Raw genomic sequence first — 24,091 nt, 5'->3', positions numbered from 1 at the left:
TCTGTCCAACACAGCACCGGATATCTTGACAACAGCCAGGTTTTCAGATATTCAGGTTCCCAGAGGATGAGTCGTAATCATTTTGGTGACTCCCATGACATGTCCTCTAGCACCAAAATCAGGACAACTTTTACTCTTGACCAGCACATTGGCCAAAGACATGGATTCTACTGGCTGGATTTCCATGAAATTTGCTGTGGATATTTATGAACCCCAGAGGATGAATCCTAATCATTTTGTAAACCACTTGGCCACACCCCTTTCTTATGTGTAATGTGCCTTGACCATTACTGCCACATCAAGGTATCTTGAAAACTACTGGATGGATTTCCAATAAATTTTCTGTGGATATTAATGTCCCCCGGTGGACAATTACTAATGGCTTTGGTGACCTAAACTTTGCGCGAACACCTCAGGTCGGAAATATCTTAAAAGAAAAATTAAGATATTAAGGAAAATTTTTACTGACATTTATTGAGCACACCCAGAGGATGAACCATTTGATACTTAATGTCACTATGACCTTTCCTCTTGTGCCAGCATTAGGACAAAATTTCCCTTTAACCAATACTAGGTACAAGGTATCTAAAAAAAATGATTTCAATAAAACTCTCAGGCCAAACTTTCAAATTCTACACATGAAAAATAAATATTTAATGGGCAGACTTCCATAAATTACATTGATCACAATCATGCTCCCTCAGAGTATGAACCCTTTTGATTTTAATGACCCCATGACTTTTCCTCTAGCGTCACTTCTTCTTATTTATTCTTGTTTTCTTTCTGTGTCACTATGCCCAGTGGGAAAATACATAAAGATAGTTAACAGAGATCAATTGTTTATCAATTAATAAATAACCAATACAGTTTTGGACACAACACTGGATGAAATGGTCCTGCAGGATGGTTGTTTGTGCAGTTTTAAGCTCAGCATGGTCAGGCAAACCACAATTAAGAAAAAGGTCGATATAGCTTGTTTTTAAACATGCAAGTTATCCAAAGTGCTGTAATCAAGTGGCGATGACCGATCGTGTGATTGCTGGTGTTGTTGTTGTTGGCGGCACCGTTGACTCTCGTTCTCCACTTCTTCCAGACCTGGATCTATATTTAGAGAACAGGACTGTGGTAATGGGATGATAAATGGACTCAGCGAGGCCTAATTTCATGGGGCAGGAAATCACTGGAGAAAAGCTAAATTGTAGAGGCTGTAATTATCCTCAGGGAGAGATCAGTCACAAACTACAATACAGGAAATGGATGTATCATGATTCATGGTAAAGTAACATGTTGTACATTCAATCTTGCACAGTGATACCACCTTCATGTGCTTGTGCCCCCCTTGTGTGCTTTCTCAGTGGATATTTTCTTCTTCTTCTTCTTTTTTTTTAAGTGATATACTATTCAAATGACCTCATCTCATTCCACTTTTCAGGAGACACTGAGCTACACACTGTTGGTCACTCACCACTGTTTCCCCTGCAGCTGCAGCCTCACTGCCTGACGTACATGCATATATAATGTTATATGTAAACAGTGTTTGTAGAGTGATATATTGTCTTGCCCGATACATGTTGCTCTTTTGCACCGTGTGAGCTTGTGCTTCAGCCTGCACAGTAAAATATTGTCAGTATGTTTTGGCATCCATGTTCAGAGGAATCTGGACATAAAAACCTGGTAGGGGAGAGCGGGGTCGGTTGACTACAGGTTTACAAGGTCGTAGAGCTTTTACAGCTGTACCAGGGAGTGCTGTGACATGAGCTTTCTATCAAATACTGTATGTAGCCACTACAGAGCCTGGTTAGGTGGAGCTGAGTTGAATGAACTGAATGATATCTGCAGTATCAAATGTATTTTCTAATTGTCAACAAATCCCATAAAAAAAACCCCAAAACTAGCCACATTATTGCAGTGTCACAATTTGAGTCATTCCCACATACACCATCCTGCTGCTGTGCATACTCACTAGAGGATCAAATGTGTATTAATCCACCACTGAAAGTAGTCCCCTACAAATAGCACAATTTACTCAAAACATATTGAGAGATGGACTAACACAGTGTTAGTTTTGGTCTTTTCATGGGATTTGTTTACAAAAATATAGAATAACAGCAACCTTATCTTTTAACAGCCAAACCCTGAAGAATGTTCATGTATCTCACATCAAAATATAACAGTATTAAATCAAAACGTTCCATGGCAAGAGTGTTGAGGCACCAAGGACAGAAAAGTGATAACACTGTTAATCACCCTCAATTTTGAGAGAACGAATTAAGGAATTTGAGGGCACAAATCATTAATTTGAATTATATCAACTCAAATGACTAAATTGAGGGCACTGAAGTAAGTATATTTAGCACACTGGTGATGTGAAGAAGTAATGACTTACTATTCTAAAAAGAGATTTGTCCAATCTTTTCTACATGATACTTAGGTTTGTAAGCTACTGTTCTGAGCGTTCGCATGTGGTCACTTTAAGAAGTTTTAAATTGTTAACTACAATACTTTTAACATTTAGCAATGTCATAATAGTGAGTGTGGTGTTATGGCTTTTATTAAATATTTGATACAAAAAAGTATCTTAATTATTGTTTATATTTTTAAATGGACATAGTACTTCACTCTTTTATGATTCGAGATTAAATTACACGAGTATCATGTAGCATATATGGGAGTTCCAACAACACCAGTCTGACAGTGAGTCCAGGTCCAATTTGGATTTTGTTTTGTTTTTTATTCTAGGAAACAGTATTTTTATTTTGGGGAAATTTTACCCCACGTTTTAATATCTGATCAATGTATGATGCCTCAGTGAGGATGTGTTTGTGTTTCTCTCATCCAGCAGAGGGAGCCCTTCTTTTCCAGTTTGATGATATCAAGTTTCTTCTCTTGGTTTAAATATAAGTGCTAATCTTATCTTTTTGCAGTTTTTGTCAGTTGTGTGTAACAGCTATGGTAAAGTTTTAACTCTGTGTGTGTGTGTGTGTGTGTGTGTGTGTGTGTGTGTGTGTGTGTGTGTGCGTGTGTGTGTATACTATGTAATCCAAGCTGGCCCGGTCAGAGAGGTGTTTGGCCTTCTGATACTCTGTAAATATGAAAATAAAGCTTCACGCAGGAAAGCCCTAATTAGTGTGTCACTCCAAACTTACCGTTCAACCCCCACACCCCTACCCACTTCATCTACCCCCTTCAACTCCCCACCCTCGCCTCCCACCTTCCCCTTCCTCACCCGCAGTATTTTCTCCCCCCATCAGTCGGTCAAGAGTGTCAGATTTAATCTGGTGCAGGGGCCGGCCGAGCCCTGGGGTGCAGGGAGAAACCCATCATTTTGAGTTTGTTTGTGTGTGTGTGTGATGGATAGAACAGATAGAGGAAAGGATTGGGCCACGGAGAAGGAAACAGACTGACAAATTCAATAAAACACCTCTGAAGAGTGCCCGCCGCGCCTTCTGCTTCACTTCGCCTCTCAGAATAAATATGAGTTTGTCTAAATCCACCGCGCAGCGCATTACCGTTGTGTATAATTGTCTCATTTTTTTCCGGACCGTTGCTCTGTTCCATTGTTTCACAGAGTGAATCCAATTACAGGTGTCCACATCACTCACGGTGGTGGATGGAGCAGATGTTGCAGGATCTGGACGATTGATTGGTTGTTTGCGGGGCGATCGCATCGATTATCTGTGAAAACATTCTGACCGACAGTTTCTATCACTCACTCCCAAATGAGGCTCCAAAAAGCCCAACGTAAACTGTGGGGGGAAATGAGACTTTATCTATGATGTTAAAAGTGGACCCCAGATATTTGTCTTCAGGATCCTTGTGGGATTTGCAAAACAACATATTTTTGGAAACCAACACAGATCAACCAATGTGAAAACAACCATTTTACCAGATGTAAATATAATGGGTGTCTTCAATTTTTTGAAACTAGGTCCTTGAAATTATTTCCCAATATCTTAACTTCTTGACAACCTGGCATCACAATTGTGGAGGCTACATCTACAGAGTCAAAGAAACACAAATGTGCCAGGCAGAACATACAGATGTCAGAGTTTATGTCAGAATTCTGAATTTTAAAGAGATTTAAAGGAAATGCTGATCAACTGGCCCCGCCAATAAAAATATTTGGGTAGTGGTATCCAAATTGGTCCCGTATACCAACAAACGCAATTGGTTGTGTTTGTGGATGGGAAGCCGGTGAGGGATCATGTCGTTCCTTGATGCTGCATTAGCAACTGGGTGCTTTCCATTCAGATAATTCCTCTCATTCTTGCTGTCCTCCAGCCTGTGACCCAGAAATCAGCCACCAACATCGAGGGCGTTCCAAACCCTTAAATTTCTCTCCAGAGAGATGAGGTTTACGGAGAGAAAAGGGTTCTAGAGGAACTCTGAGCATGGAACCACAGGTGTATCATGTGTTTTTACCTGACAGCAACACCCCTACAGAATTAATTTAGCAAGATTTACATTAGGCAAACTACCCGTGGATCATGGCAAAGGCTGTGCATTAAAGAGCAGCGGACCTTGAGGCGATCCACCTAGCCAGATCAACCGGACCAGGCACGATGGCGGGTTCTGTGATCGCCCCAGGAAGAGAGGAAAGAGAGTCGGGATAGGAGCCATGCTGGCCCAACTTGGACTAAAAGCTGCTCCTGACTAATGTCCAGTCTGGATGAAATGGGACTCAGGCTGGCCAAGCAGCAGGAAATCTGAGACTGTTGTGTCCTCATCTTTACAGAGACCTGCTCCATCAACATCATGGATCAAGCACTCGCCGGGAGGACCGTGTTCTGAGCTGACAGAGCGCAAGATGAGGGGAGGCGGACTCTGTTTTTACACCGATGATGTTTGGTGCTTGCAGGCAAAGTGGACGGGCACTGTTTCCCCATTGTTTCCAAAATATCTTTTTATGTGAAGATGGAAACCATATTATCATCACTATCTTTATCTGCTGTTTACATTCCAACAGATACAAATTAAAAAAATGCACTACAGAATTATTCCCTGGGTGTAATACGTGTATGTATATGTATATAAATAACTGTATATATTGTTTTATTTATTTTATATGTTGCCCTAATTCTAATATAAATGTAATTATCTTTTATGTTCTAGGTGTGTAGCATGAAGGAACTACAAACTCATTTTATTTATACTCATTGTACAACCTTGCCTTGTAAAATGATAAATAAATTACCTTGTACCTTAGATCTGTATAATGCTGTCATGAACATTGCCAGTTGTAGGCACTGAATTACCTATTTCTTCATTAGCCAAAAAGCTTTCCTTTACGTCTTCTCTTAATTTCATTCCAACTGCATCTTGTCTTATTATGGAAAAATAATTTAGCCTATCCAACTATTTGTCCTATACAACTGTACAGATGCAGTTATTATTAGTCCTATAATATCAGCCAAAAGACAGATTTACTGTACATGTAGCCTTCCACAAACTAAGACTACATTTTATTTTATTTTGGGCATTTATGATTTTATTGCTCCCTCATGTGCATTCCCTCATGTCCATTCTGCTCTTGTACACAGATTTTAATTGTCTATTGCTGTTATTTCTATCAGTCACCTTCTGTGACACCCTGATGCCGGAATAGATCTGTAATTGATATTGTAGCAGCAGTCACCGGTTGTCAGTAATCTTTTTATTTATTTATTTTCATTGTAACTTAATTGTAAGTAATCGCTGTCTCCTCAAAATGACACAGGAAGTGAGCGAGGATGCCTCATTTGGTGAATGCAATTCATCCATCCTCGCTTCTCTTCACGCATCTCTCTCGTATCCCCATTGTAAGGAGCTAAGACGTGAGGGAAAAACCGCAGTGAGGGAAGCGAGGAAGCCACATTAGCCCAGTGGATGGAGGAATATTTCCGTCACTGCCCCCAGTAGAGTTACAAGTTACAGGAATTGCAGGACATTACAAATTGAGGAGAAAATGGGGGAAGCTCAGCTATTGGAAAATCCACAATTATCAGACTGTGAAGGTTTTTAAATCACTAAAGTTTGAACTAAAGCCTAAAGTTGGACACGGTGAACCTGATCCTTCGTGGAAAACAGCGGGAAGAAAAACACATTGTTCACAGCATCTTTGTCCACGAAAAGAAGAAAGACATGGATTTTGTGAACTAAGCAAAAACGTAACAGTGTGAGTCTGTTTCTTGGCTTTTTAGGGGTCAAAGTTAAGTGGTGGGGTTAGAGGTGCAGAGAACTGATGCCCTGCCCTGAGTGTTAGGGGACGAGGGCAGGACTCTCTCTAATTAATGGAAACAAGCTTTCAAAGACTCAGGATGAGTGTATAGACCACAAACACATTACATCCACTGAGATAAAGATAAAACTGACACTAATGATTCCTCCCCCTAACTTCATGTGGAGTTAATGTCATGGTTTTCAAGTGTTTATGTTTGCAAATTAATCAGCTGCTCCCACATACTTGTCATAACATGACTGGCCAGATGGAAATAAATAAATTGCAAGTAACAGCACAATAAAACACAACAATATCAAAAGGGGTGTTGTGCTGATAAGATTCAAAATCATGTGCTCATGAAGTCATTACTAAAACGTTTTAGTTTGTCACCAATAGTATAATCTTTCATTTTGTCTTGCATTAATCTTATTTTTTCTTTTAACAACGGATTACGGAACAACGGAATTATTGTGTGTAATGTAAAAGGTGTCGCTTGTACTGACGAACCTACAGAGAATTATCAACCGACTCTGCAGTTCCCCTCAGCTCTTCGGCGCATTTGAGCCTATTTCAGCTCATTGTTTTGGTTTTACGGCCAGCAACTTTGCTGTTTTGATTCACTCTCAGCGCTCTCATCAGCCTCATTTTTAGAAGCAGCAGCAAGCTGTTTTCAGTGAAAAAGCTTTGATAAACCGACTGTACACTACCTGCCCAGTAGACAGACACAGTAGTGGAGCATTTGGCAGCTAAAGAGACAGATATTTACCTCAAGAGTTTGTGGACAGCAAACCAGAGCTAAAAGAAGAGTGAATATTGGACTTACATTCATCAGGTGGACACAAACAGGACTTCAAATACATGCAAATTTTGCTCTGTGTCTGCTCGATGTGGTTGCAATGTCAGCCTCATAAGGTGACAATAAATCAATGTTGTGTTTACAGCTTGTTGTGTTGCCCCAAAGTGGCCATTTTTTTCTTTTTTGAATTAAGGGTGTATTGACTATAATAATAACTTAATTTTCTGTTGCCTAGTATTACATTGGATAAAAAACTTATTGCCATTGAGAGAAGAGAAAGCTTTGTGGATGTAAACATATTAAAATAATAGATTTACACTGTCTGGACACTCCAAAAGCTTCAATTTGTTTCTCTTTCATATTTTCACTCAGATGTTTCGTTTTCTCCTCTACCTGTGAATGCTGCTCAATGTGCATGAACTACCTTGAACTGTTGATAATCAATGTTCACCCATAAAAACCTGGTTGAGCCGCTCCCCAGGGCGAGGCGTGGTGGTGTCTTATTTATAAAATTCAATATGCGTGCAGAGAGAGTGGACTGCGGTCCTCGGGGGTATCAGTAATCGTCTGGAATAACTTCCAATTAATGAGCCAGATGGTATTTTCACAGTAACACCTGGGATGTCCAGGCACTCAGCAGGCAGGAATTAATTCCACTTAGAGTAATATTTCAAAAAGTGTTATCCCCTACATCCCTGTCTCTCTTTTTTTTCCCACTGCTGGCTGCTTAAAGCTGTAATAAATACCCTTTGAACCTTTCTAATAGAGCAAGTCTGATTCGCCTGCACAGGCCTCCTCTCTTGTTTCTGAGGGTGTTTTTAGTCCTTGGTAATCCTGCTGAAAGACATAACTGTCTGGGATGACTTCCAGGGAAGCACAAGGGCAAAAACTGGAAAATGGCAAATTCCATGTGTTGGTCTGTTTATAACTTAATATGCCACTCAGGCTCCTGCAGCGTGGAATAAGGGCTCTGGCCCAGTGCACGCGGGCTAAATCGTGTTAGTTAGGCAAACACTGCAACATGATGGGATTAACCAGGAATGTGAGCAAAGGCACAGCAGCCAGCAGAGACTGGGCTCAACTCAATGTATTTTGTCTTGTAATTATGACTAAGACCAGTCAATTTGTTGACCACATTGGCCATATCGATAAATTCACGTTACCAGTGGCACTCTATGGGATACATTTTGGGTAAAAGGTTGTGTGCCACTGATTTCTCTGTGTTGTTAATTTAATCAGTGCTTTACAGTTTAATTGAGTTAATTTTGATTATTTTAGAATATTTGGTGGCCTTAAGGTGCAAAGCAAAGCATTTCACAAAAAAAGATAAAACATAACAAATCGGAGACGCATTTTGAAAGACTGGATAAACAACATTTTGCAAAACCAAAAGAAAGAAAGAAAGCATTTTACTGAACATCTTTGTAAAATAAAAACTTTGCACAAACCAACAAAACAAACAAAACCACGTAAAATAAAAACATTTTAAATTACACATAACAAAAATGTCATCACGAAGACAAATATTTTTTTTAATTCAGAAAACACATTTCCAAAAACAGAAACCACAAAAACAAAAAACAACAAAAACATATATAAATATAAGTTAAAAATGCCCAACAGGTGACAGAAAACAAAACAAAACCCCCAAAAAACTCATTTGTGGGCACAAATTACTAATTTAAAGTATCTGACGATAATTTGCGCACTCACATACGTTATTAATTTCAGGGCACAAAATGCTAAAACATGAGCATGAATTAAAAAAAAAAATTGCTTCTGACACCTACTGGGCTCCATACAAAACACACACGCAAAAAATGAAACAAAAAACCTTTTACAAATCAAAGTCACAAAGCTGTGGAAACAGGAAATCGTGTTAAATTACATGTTTGCAAAGTCAGTGCAACAAACAAAATACCAACAAATAATCGTTCAGCCCTCACACTGAATGTAGCTATGGCTACAGTATGTTCCTTGCTCAAAGAATACTTCAGTATGGGTGGTATGAATGTCAAAAACATTACAGATCAGACAAATAAGAAGAGAAAATTACCAAGTGGAGCTCCAAACCACAGTGCTGAGGTTCATGCTTCACCCTGGGCTTCAAGCCTGCACAGCGCTGATCCCTGATCAGAGAAATTAAATGAAAGGGAGAACTTTCAGTAACATTTGTACAGTTTTATGTATACAAGAATCATCATGTTATGGCCACAGAGATAAAAATGTGGTTAGTTGAGTAATATTCTCAATTGATTTAACCCCAATAACACAATGGTTATAGTTTTAAGATAACTATAGAACTGCATCAGCTTTCTATTAGATTCCCTGTTACATATTTAGAGAACTGGTTCCCAACCTCATTGGTTTGAGAACTTTCATTGGCAAGTAATGCCTATTCCTGACCCCTCGTCACTGATTAGCTGTGAGCAGTTCAACCAAAGAGTGGTGTTCTCTTCTCAGATGATTTCATTTTAAAACTCTTGGAAAAGAAAAACTCTCCAGCTTTTCACAAGAAAAAAGCAAAGAAAAAATACATTTTGTTTAAAAAATGTTTTTTACTTTTTATTTTTTAGACCCACTTTTCATCTTGTGACCCTTTGGGGGGGGCCCTACCCCAAAGAAAATAGCAAGTGAAGCAGTAATGATGACCTGTCTGATCAACATTCAAACTGCACTTTACTAACTGCATCATCATCATCTGTGCAAATTAGAATTATTTCTCCCAGGGCATCGAGAAATGGAATCGATTACTTATCCATAGATGTCAACTGCATAATACAGTCATCATTCCAGAAGTATAATCATTAAATTTCAAGAGTAGAATTATTCCAAATATCACCAAAGCATTTTCCCCTGTTATGAATTTGAAATGCTTCATTACAGATAGAGATTCCAAATAATGAAACTTGGCATGTTTTGTCTGTGCCGCTTTGAAGCGACATTGAGTTTATTGTCAAGTGCACAATGGGCATGCTGTGATGAGCCGCCTTTGATGATCATAAATGAAATCAGAGCTCATTATGATGAGTTTGTTGATCATCAGCCGACCCTTTTTCATTCTCCTGCTCATAATGATCAAAGTTGGCTCTCTGAGAAGTTCTCGTTCTTGCGGTTTGCCGTCGTCTTGTTTCCAGGGGCAGAGCTGCAGCCCGGGGGCTCGGCCCTACATATGGAAGACATATGCACCCGGTTATTTGCTCATGTAGAGACAGACTGCCTCGCTGCCTGTACTCTGTGATGTAATTAGTAGCTTCTCTTGTCAAGAATGAGGTTACTGTTTATCTTTGTCGAAGCCCGTCCATTAAATCATTATTAGCTGGCTAAATGCTGCAGGAGGGGTTCGCTGCCTGCGTGGCCGGTTCACTGAATTATGACCAAATATTGGCTGTGTCTGACTGTCCTATAATTGATGGCTCTGGTTAAGCTTGGGCTGATCCGTAAAAAGCAGTTTCTGCACTGTGGGTAATGCAGGCCTGGAAACTGAGGAAATATGAGATAGAGGAGGCAGTGAGTCACAGGAGGACACAGAAAGTCCCCACATGAAAGCCAGAACAGATATTACATAGATCTATGTAATGCAATGTTGCTCATGTCAACCCTGAACTATACCAAGTATTATTTTTCAGGAGATTAATAAGATAAAAGACTAAGAAGCAGTTTTCACAAGGCCTTTTTTAATGGTTGTGCAGCATTCAACAGAAAAATATTAACCCTGAACCCTTCATTTTTTTTACAGGCATATGACATAGTCACTAACTGCCTAAGCATCCCGTGGAGGCATGCCTGATTTTCAGATTTAAGTTTAGTTCTTAAGTAGAAGTTCTTAAGATTTTCATGAAATAAATTCCCATTTATGATACTATTTATACTCTATTTACATTTTCTTCAGCAATTGCCATTCATTGTACTTAAATTATGTAACTACCCCTCAAATAATATTTTTATTTGTTTGTGGCGGAGTCCGCCATTCCCCACTGGATTGCCTCGAATTACCTACCTACAAGGATTTCACAGGAAACCATGCATGCATGTAATCCACTGTTACTGCTTGTAATTGTATTTCATTGATATCAGCCTAATTGTTTCCTATTCACTCTCGTACAGTGTCAGAGCTGGATTAAGTTACTACTAATGCAAACCGAACATTTCCTACTACCGCTGCTTCACATTAAAAGTGTTCAATCGGTAAAACACTGGGCGGCTTTTATTGTGAAGCAGCCACAGGAAACACAATGCATTTGTTACTGAGGCTATATTGGTGCAAATCGCAATCATTCATCAAAAGTGCGTCCACAAAAGAAGACGGTGCACTGACTGGAATGTCCCTATCTCTCCCTAGCCTCATTTCCTCTTATCTGTCTATTATCAGCTCTTGTATTAAAGCATAAAATGCCTGAAAAATATTTTTAAAAACTTATCATCAAGATAACCAACTTCACTGTCCAGGAGAATTGTTTCTTTTAGGACAAGCAAACAGCTGTGTGTGATGACAAACAGTGCATCTGAACTTCTGACATAAATGTGAAATATTAAAACCTCCTCTCACTGTTTGATGTCCCCAGCTCTTGGCAGACCTGCAGAGGACTCATGGAGAAAAGTCTGTCTTTAGCAACTCTGTCTGTGTGTGTGTCTGTGTGCATATTTGTGAACATGTGTGTCCCTGTGTACTCTCAATTTGCCAGGAAGTCTGGCTCTGTGGGCAACATGCAGTGATGCATGCTGGGAGCCTTAGGCTTGGAGATATTAATTAACTCAGAGGAAACAATAGATGACTGGCTAACAGAGAGCGTAACAAAATAAAGACTTCTAAACAGGGTTATTTTCATTTTAACTAAATCAAATATCTCATATACATACCATGATTTAAACTGAGCATTTCTTTTTATCTATTGTGATGAAAAACTCCACCACCTGACATTTTTATGGTGGTACAGTATTAAAAGCTCATATTAGTTTTACGATGGAAGATGAAGCAGGGAATGCAGCTCTGTAAAGAGATCCCTGGACAAATAAACCGGCTTGTTTGCAAAGTATTAAAATGGTAAAACTGCCACGATGTGGCTCTGAATACAAGTCTTCATTACAGGTTTCTAAATTATTTTTCAACATATTGCATGAGTGGGTAGTGCCATTCAACATCAGGTTTCCCATCAGGCAATGAACATTAATTGAAATTCTTTGTGCAGTGAATTCAAACACATCATCATGTATTTCTGCTGTGATATTGAGATTGAGTTTTTGATCTTTATTTTGTAACATCAATATTTCATTTCTGCTGTCATGGATTTGGTTTGAAATGAGGACATTATCATACTGAATAATTACTGAATGAGATTAATTAATAAATAATGTTTTACGAAGAGATAAGAAACAAGGGCGATTGGAACAAATATTCTCAATTATGTGTGACTGTAAAAAACATGGATATCAACTTATAATTTATGAAAGTTATTAAAATTAAAGGTGATTCATCAGTACATCACTATATATATAACACTCAACCAAAGTACAAGTACCTCAAAGTACCTAAGTACTTGAGTAAATGTACTTAGTAACTTTCCACCACTGGCAACAATCTCGTAGAACTACTGTAGTTGATTTGGACTCGTTTTACATGTACAGTCAATATTTTATATATATATATATATATATATATATATATATATATATATATATATATATATATATATATATATATATATATATATATATATATATATACATATATACACATATACGTATGTGTACATACACATATGTTATTCCTATTATTATTAATTTATTAATATTAATACTACAATTACAATTCTACTATAAAAAAAAATCTAGGTGGTATTTGCATTGTGCAAGCCCCCAAGCCTCTCTCTCTCACTTTTTCTCTCTCAAAACCTAACACGGCAGCGGCGGATGGCCGCCCACCATTGAGTCTGGTTCTGTCTAAGGTTTCTGCCCTCTGAAAGGAAGTTTGCTGATGCTGGGATTTGTTGGGTCTCTGTAAATAATATTATAAAGAGTACGGTCTAGACCTGCTCTATAGGAAAAGTGCAATGAGATAACTTATGTTATGAATTGGCACTATATAAATAAAATTTAATTGAATTAAATACACACACACACACACATATACATATACACACACACGTATACACATATGCACACATACATATACAGACCAAAAGATCTTCAAAAGCTAGACATCATGCCGAGATCCAAAGAAATTCAGAACAAATGAGAAAGAAAGTCATTGAGATCTATCAGTATGGAAAAGGTTATAAAGCCATTTCTAAAGCTTTGGGACTCCAGCAAACCACAGCAAGAGCCATTATCCACAAATGGTGAAAACATGGAACAGTGGTGAACCTTCCCGACTCATCCAAGAGGTCACAAAAGACCCCACAACAACATCCAAAGAACTGCAGGCCTCACTTGCCTCAGTTAAGGTCAGTGTTCATGAGTCCACCATAAGAAAGAGACTAGGAAAAAATGGCCTGCATGGCAGAGTTCTAAGACGAAAACCACTGCTGAGCAAAAAGAACATTAAGGCTTGTCTCATTTTTGCCAGAAAACATCTTGATGATCCCCAAGACTTTTAGGAAAATACTCTGTGGACTGACGAGACAAAAGTTTAACTTTTTGGAAGGTGTGTGTCCCATTACATCTGGCGTAAATGTAACACCGCATTTCAGAAAAAGAACATCATACCAACAGTAAAATATGGTGGTGGTAGTGTGATGGTCTGGAGCTGTTTTGCTGCTTCAGGACCTGGAAGACTTGCTGTGATAAATGGAACCATGAATTCTGCTGTCTACCAAAAACTCCTGAAGGAGAATGTCCGGCCATCTGTTCATGACCTCAAGCTGAAGCGAACTTGGGTTCAGCAGCAGGACAATGATCCAAAACACACCAGCAAGTCCACCTCTGAATGGCTGAAGAACAACAAAATGAAGACTTTGGAGTGGCCTAGTCAAAGTCCTGACCTGAATCCTATTGAGATGCTGTGGCATGACCTTAAAAAGGCAGTTCATGCTCGAAAACCCTCCAATGTGGTTGAATTATCGCAAACGCTTGATTGCAGTTGTTGCTGCTAAGGGTGGCCCAACCAGTTATTAGGTTTAGGGGGCAATCACTATTTCATACCGGGCCATGTAGTTTTGGATTTTGTTTTCCTTAATAATAATAATAATAATAATAATATATATATATATATATATATATATATATATATATATATATATATATATATATATATATATATATATATATAAGACACACACACACAGGAGAAAAAATGATAAGACCGTTGGAGGTCATGTTACTTTTTTCACACTTTTTTCCTGTTCTATTGATATTTTATGATTCAAATTGACACAGGACACCTGTAATATGTCTCCTACTTCACCATCATTGAAACATATGAGCAGTACTGAGAAAACCAATTTACTAGCCCACTAAAACCTCAAAAAGTTGCAGCAGGATGCGACCGGAAAAAAACAAGGCGATGCTCACAGTGATGAGGTGAGAGCTGTTCTCATGAGGTGGCGTAACGAGCCGCGGCCACAGCGGCTGAAGCTGCGATTTCCGCCCATTAAAACCCCGGCCGTTGTTAAGAGGCAGCTGTGTCTGCCAGGGTCAGTGCTGACACGGAGCTGGACTCTGATAGCGTGTCTCCAGCTAATTGTGAGAACACTCATTATGCCTGATAAAGAAGAACATAAATCACAAGGAGAGGCTTGACCTGTGGCTGGCCCCGGTAGTTTGGCTGGGGAAAGTCTCAGGGGCTGACTCAGAAAAGCTAAGATCTCATTACGTCTTTGTCTTGACAAAGAGCCAGCAGCATCTTTGATACTGCTGGGGAGACCTGCTTTCATACACACTGCCTCTGTTCTGTGTGGCCGGACAAAAGCAACCTGAGACCGACACCAAATCTTGCAGGGAGTCTCTGATGCTGGTCACTAGGAGTCCTGCCTACCTCACTGAAAATATCAATGATCTGTCTGAAAAGAGGCCTGTAATCCAAACCAACAACCAGAGGTGAAAATACAGTGTCATCTATACAAATTACATTCAAGTACAACTGTTTTACATTAGCAATCATGTTTTGGGAGAAAAAGAAGGCTACCCTGATTCAGGACTTTTGGACAGAAGAATGCTTAGTCACGAGCTTTCATCTGTTTCAGGAGGATGTGCTGCGCTGCCATTGACTGTTACTAACATGTTAATTTCGTGCACTTACGGTGCTTTCACACCTAACCTATGCAGTTCAGTTAACCCCGGTGCTTTTGCCCATTTGGTTCAGTTCGTTAGGACTGGTGTGAAAGCTGTCGGTCAAACAATCAGATTGAGGCTGCATTTGTGGTGTGAAAGCAAAGCATACGAACCAACCGACTGAGTGATAGTGGATACATGATTTTAGCATGATTTCAAAAGCTAAACCTCTATTAAATCCATAGTCTGATAATGGGAACTCAACGAAGTGCATAAATAATGTATAAATAATGTATATATTTATGCAGGCTCATAACACATATGTGTGTCAGCATGCAGTGATGGAAGAAGTAACTTAGATGTTTTACTGAAGTAAAATTAGCAATACCACATTGTGGAAATATTCCATTAGAAGTAAAAGTCCTGCATTAAAAAAATGTACTTGAGTAAAAGTATTAGCATCAAAATGTAATTTGAGTACCAAAAGGAAAAGTAGTCATTATGCAGAATGGTCCATTTCAGATGAATGCATATTATATTATTGTATTATAACTATTGATGCATTAATGTGTACCTAACTTTAATGTTGCAGCTGGTAAAGGTTGGGCTAATGTTAACTACTTTAAATAGAATGGATTTTCTCTGAAATGTCAGAAAATGAAAGAGTTAAAAACAGGTGCGTTTCACCACGTGGGTCCATGTAGCCTGATGATGCAGAATGACATCACCTGTCCAAGCTGTCCAACCAGTGAGTTACCTGTCAGTCTGAACACAAACTTGACCAGAACTAAACACAACAATAAAATCAAAATGATTCTGAATTAAGGCTGAACATTACACAAACACGACAATCCTCCTCCAGTGATTCTCAGTGTGATCCAGAAACATCCCACTGCTTCCTGCATACGAATATAAATCCTTACAACATAACACTGACTGACTACTAAGAATGTGATTTTTGATAACTCAGATTCAGCAGCACTTCCAACACAGATCAAGTCTTTTACCTTTCAACAACTTCACAAATCATTGACTCTTGTGTGCATGGGAATAAAGATAATTGGGGATAACATGTAAAAACTGATAAATACACTATTTTGCTCACTATAAACCATGACCTTAAACATGGTTGTGTTTTTCTAAGTTCCGCTCTTGAACTGCGGCAGCTGCATCAGAGTGAGCTATCAGTTGGATCCTTTACAACAGCACATGTTGAAGTGAGGAAATGGCTTCTGTTTCTGCAGATAATACAAAATGTTCAGTCTTGGGGCTGTTGGTTGGGACTGTAAATATTTTATTCCTATAACATCGAAAGTAAATTTGAAAGGAAACAACAAAATAAAATATTTTAATGTATAATAATGTAGTTTCAACATGTAGTCATACAATCAAAATCAGAGAAGTAACTAAGTACTCTTGCTCATGGTAAGTACAGTTTTGAGGTACAGGTACTTGAGTATTTAATATTTTGGGAAGCTTTCTGTGTTTCCGTTTTACTAATAGTACTAGTAGTGAAACCTTGTATCTCAGCCTTTCAGCTTAATCATATTTGTTGTAATAGATGTTTGACATTTTCTAAAAAGATTTGAGCATTTTCTGGACCTCAACAAGACTTTGCTTTCCTTCCATCATTTTTTCCCTTTTTATCCTTTCCTCTTTCTTTACTTACATTCCTTTTTCCCTACTTTTATTTCTCTCCCTCCTTTTGTTTTTCTCCTTTGTTCTTTCTCTCCTTATTTCTTTCCCCTCTTTCCTTCCTTCCTCCAGTCCTACCTTCATTCCTTCCTCATTTGCTCTTTCCTTCATTCCCTCCCCCATTCCTTCCTTTCCTTATACACATGATTCGAAAGCAAGTAACAAAAATTTTGTATCTTCAAATTCTTAGATTTTTTTTAACTTGTAGCAGGTGTGTGCTGTACTAGTTACTGTACATCTTAATACATCAATAATTTGACACTGAAAAAAATATTCAAAATTAGTAAATACTTTTGAACAATTTTATTTAAAATTTTGATTTTTTTACTGTATTTTTTTTTACAATATTGAGGTATCAATGCTTTACTTGTAAATAAAAGCATCAGAGTACCTTTTCCTCAGATCTTTTTTTCCGAGTACACCTGAGGTTGTTATAGTTGGAGAGGTCTCTGTTCTGCAGGAGGAAGTATTGGTTTGAGGAAATGGTCGACCTTTGACCCTGGCTACACGCTACCTAACTGCCACCGGGTTGACAGCACACGACATGTTTCCAACTTCCCTTCTAACACACCTCGGCTCTCTTCTCCAGAGGAGCAGACCTGTATGTTACTGCAGGACTTTGACATGCGCTGTTATCCTAACACATGGCTAATTTTCTCCCTGACACATTAGAAGCCAAGACAAATATTCACTTTCACTCTCCTGTGTGAATTTGGATTATAGACCGGAGGTTTGACAGCACTTTATGGAAACAGCAGAATGGAACATTTTGCCACTGTGGTGGACTGCTGAGACACATCATTGTTTGGGACATAAAGTACACTTTCATTTGACATGAGAGACATGGATGTGTCCATGTCGTCAGACAGTATTATTCAGAGTAAACATTGCCTATACACATTTCCGGAGCATTCCAGCACTGTGAGAATCAAGGCGTAGCAACATCTGTACAGCCCACACCCCTCCTGATTCAACTTTTGACCACCAGTTTTATTAAAGTATGTATTTAAGTCTTAATTTAAGTATGTGAATTAGAATTTGAGCATTTACTTGCTTTTAAAAACACTGAAATATGTTTATTTTATTGTTAAACTGTACTTACTGTATGTGATTTAGGAATCTATAGGGAGGCAGAGAGAGCCATGTGACCCTCAGTAATGTCAAATCATTTTCTCCTCACCCCTCCTCAAATGTATGGGAGGGAGAGAGACTTCAGTCTGTGGTCCATCCATCTCATTGGTCACATTTTGACGAACAGCCTCACAGCAGACCAGTGAGGTAACCAGAACATTTTATTCAGACAGTCAAATGAGACTCGCTGAAAGCATCACTCTTGATAGCTATTTACATTTTCTTTCTACATTTACTGGCAGCTGCAGTCAATTGCTGATACACTTAAGCTTAGATAGTTAAGGTTAGCTAGTATGTGTGCCATGTGTAGAACTGCCATAGTCTCTTTTCTGATACATACATACATACATACATACATACAGTAGGGGCTTTAGCACGTTACACAGCTAACATAGTGGACTCAAATCCCATAAATAGAACAACATTAACAAATTGATCCAAATAACATTGTCTGATATATACTATTCCTCTGTTCAATGAACCTCACTGTTGCACTGGGTGTTATTACCATAAACACACACACACACACTGTAGTTTATTTTGAGGCAATCCCACATACACTGTCCTGTTGGAAATACTCACCAATACACCAAAAATGCATTAATCCGCAACTGAAAATAAACCCCAACAAATACACTATATCCTCCTGTCTGAGTAACGTTTGCTAAAAACTACAGTGACCAGAGTTTCAGGAAATTAGAGCCTTTTTTAAAATATAAAACCATATATTTGTGACACGTTATTTAAGAATTACACGTACATTACTTGTGCTTTGTATGCCAACCCCATGACCAGTGTGCAGTACACGACATAAATGTAGGACTTCCTAACTGTAGCACCGTGGTTTCCTTGGCAAGATGTATACACCGCACCACAGCTTGAGTAATGATTTTTTATCATTCCACTTACTCACACACAATATTCACACACAGTTGTGTAAGCCTCCTGCTCTGGTTTGCCCAGCTAGTGAGATGCTCAAGTCGTTTCCTCTGCACAAGCTCCGTGCCCATACACAGTTCATCGGCCTCCCAGCTCTCCGTCGCAATCTCCGTGTGTGAGCACAACTCAGGTGCGCCACGCTACTGCATATAAAGGGGAGAGAATAATTAGTCAACAAGACACAGCTGTGACAATTAGCTCTCCCTGACTCACCTGAGCCACTCCCCCACCTCGCCCTCTGCAGCTGACAGCTAACCATGCCCAGGGAACATAATACAGACAGCTATTATGTTTCCCCTCAAAACGTAATTGAGTACATGTTTTAATTTAAGTATATTTTTGTCAGGTATTTGAGTTGTTTGTGTGTGGGGTTTTTAATTTTTTTTAAACATAATGGCTAAAATAAATTGTGCAGGAGTTGACGACAGACAGATGTCTACATAAAAAAAAAGCAATATTACAAACAATATTCTGAATACACTACAGTTATGATGCAATGTGATAAGAAATAACATATAAGATATAAGATAATAAGAATTGGCCCTGCCAAACCTACAAACCGAAGTTTACATATAATTTAAGTGCAATTTCCTTTTTAATTGGTGATAATCAGTAGTCTCTTTATTTATATAGCACTTTTCTAAACTCACATTACAAGTGCTTCACTCAAGGCAACAAATTCATAACAAGCAGGTCATAAAACTATTTCAAGCAAATAAAAACAAATAAAACTAATAAAGCAAATAAAATAAGAAAAGAATAGCCAGTAAAAATCAAAGCAAATAAATAAAAATATATTTTAAGAAGAGATTTAAAAGAGTTCAGTGATTCTGCTGACCTGATTTACTCAGGCAGCTTGTTCTATACCTTTGGGGCTCTGCCCAAGGATCTCAGGCTGTGTGCTGGCTTGTATGCGACTAAGAGGTCAGATATATAGCACGAAGAGCCTTAAAAGTCAACAGTAAGATCTTAACGCAATTGTAAAATATACTGGAAGCCAATGCAAGGAGGCTAAAACAGGCATAATGTCGTCACTTCGTTTGGATCTTGTTAAAAACCTGGCAGCTGAGTTCTGTACAATCTGCAACCGATTAATAGATTTTTGGTTGAGGCAGGCAAGTTGCAATAGTTGAGGCGTGAGGAGATAAAAATATGTAAAATGGTCTCTTTGTCTTTGAAAGATAAAATAGATCGTATCTTGGAAATATTTCTAAGTTGATAAAAACAAGACTGCACAAATTTTGCTGTGTGCTGCTCAAAACTTCAATTACTATCAAACAAAATGCCAAGATTCTTTGCAACAGGCTTGATGTGTTCCAACAGGGAACCAGCAGATGGCAGGATCTGTTTCGCTGGGAGCCAATTACAACAATCTCTGTTTTGCTGGAGTTAAGCTGCTGAAAATTTTGTGACATCCATTTTTTGACATCACATAGGCAGTCATGACGTGAACTCAGCGTGCCAGATTTAGTGGCTCTAACGGGCAGGTAGATCTGCGTGTCATCTGCATAAAAATTAAAGGAAACACCATATCTATGGATAGGGGAAGGGGAAGCATGTACAGTGAAAATAAAACTGATCCCTGAGGGACACCATACTTTACAGTAGCAAAAGTAAACCTCCTGTTTAACAGGTATGAAGAGAACCATTTTAATGCTGTACAAGATATTCCTACCCAGTGCCTTAGCCTGTCTAATTGAATGTTGTGATTGACTGTGTCAAAGGCAGCGATAAGAACGAGGACTGAGCACATTCCATCATCATCAGCCATTAAAAGGTCATTAGTAACCTTGAGAAGGGCGGTCTCAATTCTACCATAATTTAAAACAAGTGTGGATAAAAATTCAGGGAGTTCTTCTACACAGCTGCTGATAGATTTTGGAGGGCGATAAATGAAAGCAAATATGATCGGGTGGAGACCACCTAGCTTAAACAGGAGAACTTCAAAATAATAAAATTCGTTACATGGTAACTGGTGGCATTTGAGATGGTTCCTAAGTATCCCCGGTTTGTTAAGACAGTCAGAGTGTGGAGGACACAGTTCAACAAGCTGGTAGTGACCCTGAGTTCGTAACCAAGATTCAGTAAAAAAACAAAAAAAAATCTAAGTTGGCAGATAAAATAAAATCATTTAAAATAAAAGTTTTACTGATAAGAGATCTCAAATTTAAAAGTGCCATTTTAAGCATTTGTGCTGAGAGTTAAAGTTGGTGCATTCGTCCTAATCTTTAACAGATTATTAATATTTCTGTGTGGGATGTGCATGTCTCAGTTGACCGACCTATGCGTTATGATTACAGGAATATTGAAACTATGTGAAACAGCGCTGGGAGGAGACAGCTTTGTACGCTGGTGGGTGGAGCTAGTGAGCAAGAGAGTTCCATTCAGTGACCAGTTCTGTGTCCAGGTGTGCTGCAGGAATGATTTGTCATGTGCATATGGTGGTGGAGATAGCATGAAGAATGTTTGCAGCTAGGGCACGAGTGCCCTGTGGACTGGGTTGAATGCCATCTGTGTTAAAAAATTATTCATGCATCCCAGAAAAGATTAAAATGATCCATTAAAACCAAGTTATGTGTGGAGCAAATTGACTATAGCCATGTGTTAAGACTGAGTAGCCTGCTAAAACACCCTACATCTCAATGGAGATGATTTTTTGCAGTCCTTGAGCAATTTAAAACCTGCTCAAGGACTGTTAAAATCCCACTTTAGCACTTTGGACTGTTGGTAGGCAGTATCGTTGGTGCCAACGTGGATGACAACATTTCTGGCGTGAGGATGTTAACTCAGAAGAGACAGGATCTGTTGAACCATGTCCAAAACCTTGGCGCCAGGAAAGCAATACGTTGCGGCCATTTTTGATTTAATATTTCGAATTATGGAATCACCGATAAACAGTAAAGCAGGAAGAGGGGGCCTGGAGGTCTGAACCACAGAGAGGATTACAGGACGATAGCTAGTGCTTGCAGCCGGATTTGAAGAGGGGGCATGGTTCGGAGGCCTGACCCAGAGAGCTGGTTACAGGCCGAGGGGTGAACTGCCATCAGACCATCAGACTCCGTAGACAATGGCGGGATGCGGCAACCGGCAAGTGGGGGGAAGTCCTGCTCGTCCAGGATGGAAATTTTGTTGGAAACCTGGAGGGTCTGAGGTGGGGGCCGACAGTGGAGCGTCCCACCATGTGTGAGTGGTTCTCACCAGGACCTCAGGCTTAGCTCCTAGCTGGGTCCAGTGGTCTGCAGCCTTAGCAGTGGCGACATCCAGACATGGGACAGTCGAGTCCAGTTCTCCAGCGGGAGTGGTGGTGACAGCAGGGCTCATGGTGATCAAAGAGTCAAGTATCCGTTCTTCATCTTTGATCTGGTAGAGGATGGATATTCTCCCTTCCAGCTCAGAGATTTTCTGGGGCATCTGGATGGTGAGGTATGTGAAGGCATGACTGATTTGGGTCTGGTGGTGGTCTCTGGGGAGAGAGAAACAGCAATGGTCAGTAAAAGGAGTCATGACAGGGGTAAATGCTAATGTCTTTGGTGTAGTACGCAAGCAGCGTCACAGGGCGAGTCTTACCCACGAGGGCTTTGCAACGGGAGCCGGGAGTCTACAGTGGAAAGTAGACTTGTAATGTTACGCACAGGAGGTCCCACTGGGAACGAGACTTACCGACACTGGCCCAAAGACTGGGCCTGCTGCGATGGATCAACCTCCGGTAAGCAGGTTAGATAGCCGTGGTTTCCGCCCAGTTGGTAGTGTTGGTGGTGATAGCGCAAAAACAGCGGCAATATTATCTGCTGTCCCCGTTGGCTAGCTAGCTCCCAAGCTAAAAACTGTTTTTTAGGTCTCCTGATCAGGGAAGATCTGACGTCTGATAATTAAAATCTTTTAATATATTAAAACATATAGATAAAACAACCAGAACGAAAAAGTGTAGTGTAAAAATGTGGCTTGAAAATAGGATAAAAAGTCAGTTTGTGACAGAGCTTCTGACTCAATCTGTTATTAGTTACAGTGTAATTAGCATATTGCTCTACCTGACCTGTTCAGCCATGGGAGTGGAACCTTTTAGTGGCACTGCATGACTAATGGACCAACGTTACTCATCCATCAAACCATGTGAGCAGGCGTCTGTGGGCCACCATACAAGTCTACACTCCTGATCCCCAGGCTGGTTAATGTCACTGTACTGTAGCATGGGAAACAGAACTAGGTGTCACCTCACTGTAAAGCTATGCTAATTAGCCGAGCAATAAAAACATTCAGGCTAATTAACAAAGAAAAGGCATATGAAAGGAAGGAATGTCAAACAGAACAAGAGGAGGAGGAGGGGGAAACTCAAACAGCGACTCACAAAAGGAAGGAATGTAGGAGACCAAACACCAGCTGAGGGTGTGCTGAGCATGCTCCTGTCTGTCTGCGGGTTTTGTGGGTTTTTATTGGTGTTTGTGTATGAGGCAGAGGTCATAATGTCTGAGAATGTCCAGCCCTTCCACGTGATTTCTGGGGTCTGATTTCTAATTGCAGCCTCTGCCATGTCAGGCAGATTATTAATTTTATTTATGAATCTGCAATGTGTCATTTAATCCATGGGATAACATATTAAAGTATAAACACTTACTTCCAACACAGTCCCAAGATGTTAACCAAAAACAGAAAAAAACCATACAATTAATTACAAATCTTAAAAATAAACCAAAAAATAAATATCAGTATTAAAATACTGGGATGCAAAAATAACAAATGACTAATTTATGACTCACTTTCATTTATAACCTGTCACCATGCACCTTGCAGATAAGCCCTGACCTGAAATCTATTTTGTCTTTGAAGAACTTTTTCTTCTGTGCCTATTGGTTTAAGGACAGCCAGAACAATCCAGTCATCATCCCATTCTCTCTAACTACCCAAAACAATGTTACTATTGCTGCAATACAATCAACAATGGAATAAAAGCAATAGAACCAATATAAGCACAATTTTACTTGTGCAGGAACAGCACTTTCTGATAATTAAGAAAGTAGTTCAAGGATTTTCAGCATTTCCAACATCTGGAGCTTCTGACACTCAGGCATACAAAGAAAACTGTGCAAATTTCATACAGCTGTCAGAAATATTGCATCATAAATTGG

Source organism: Siniperca chuatsi, linkage group LG18 (assembly GCF_020085105.1).
Source record: "Siniperca chuatsi isolate FFG_IHB_CAS linkage group LG18, ASM2008510v1, whole genome shotgun sequence".
In the NCBI taxonomy this organism is placed as follows: Eukaryota; Metazoa; Chordata; class Actinopteri; order Centrarchiformes; family Sinipercidae; genus Siniperca; species Siniperca chuatsi.
The sequence above is the reverse complement of the archived record's forward strand: the minus strand, read 5'-3'. Positions refer to the sequence as shown.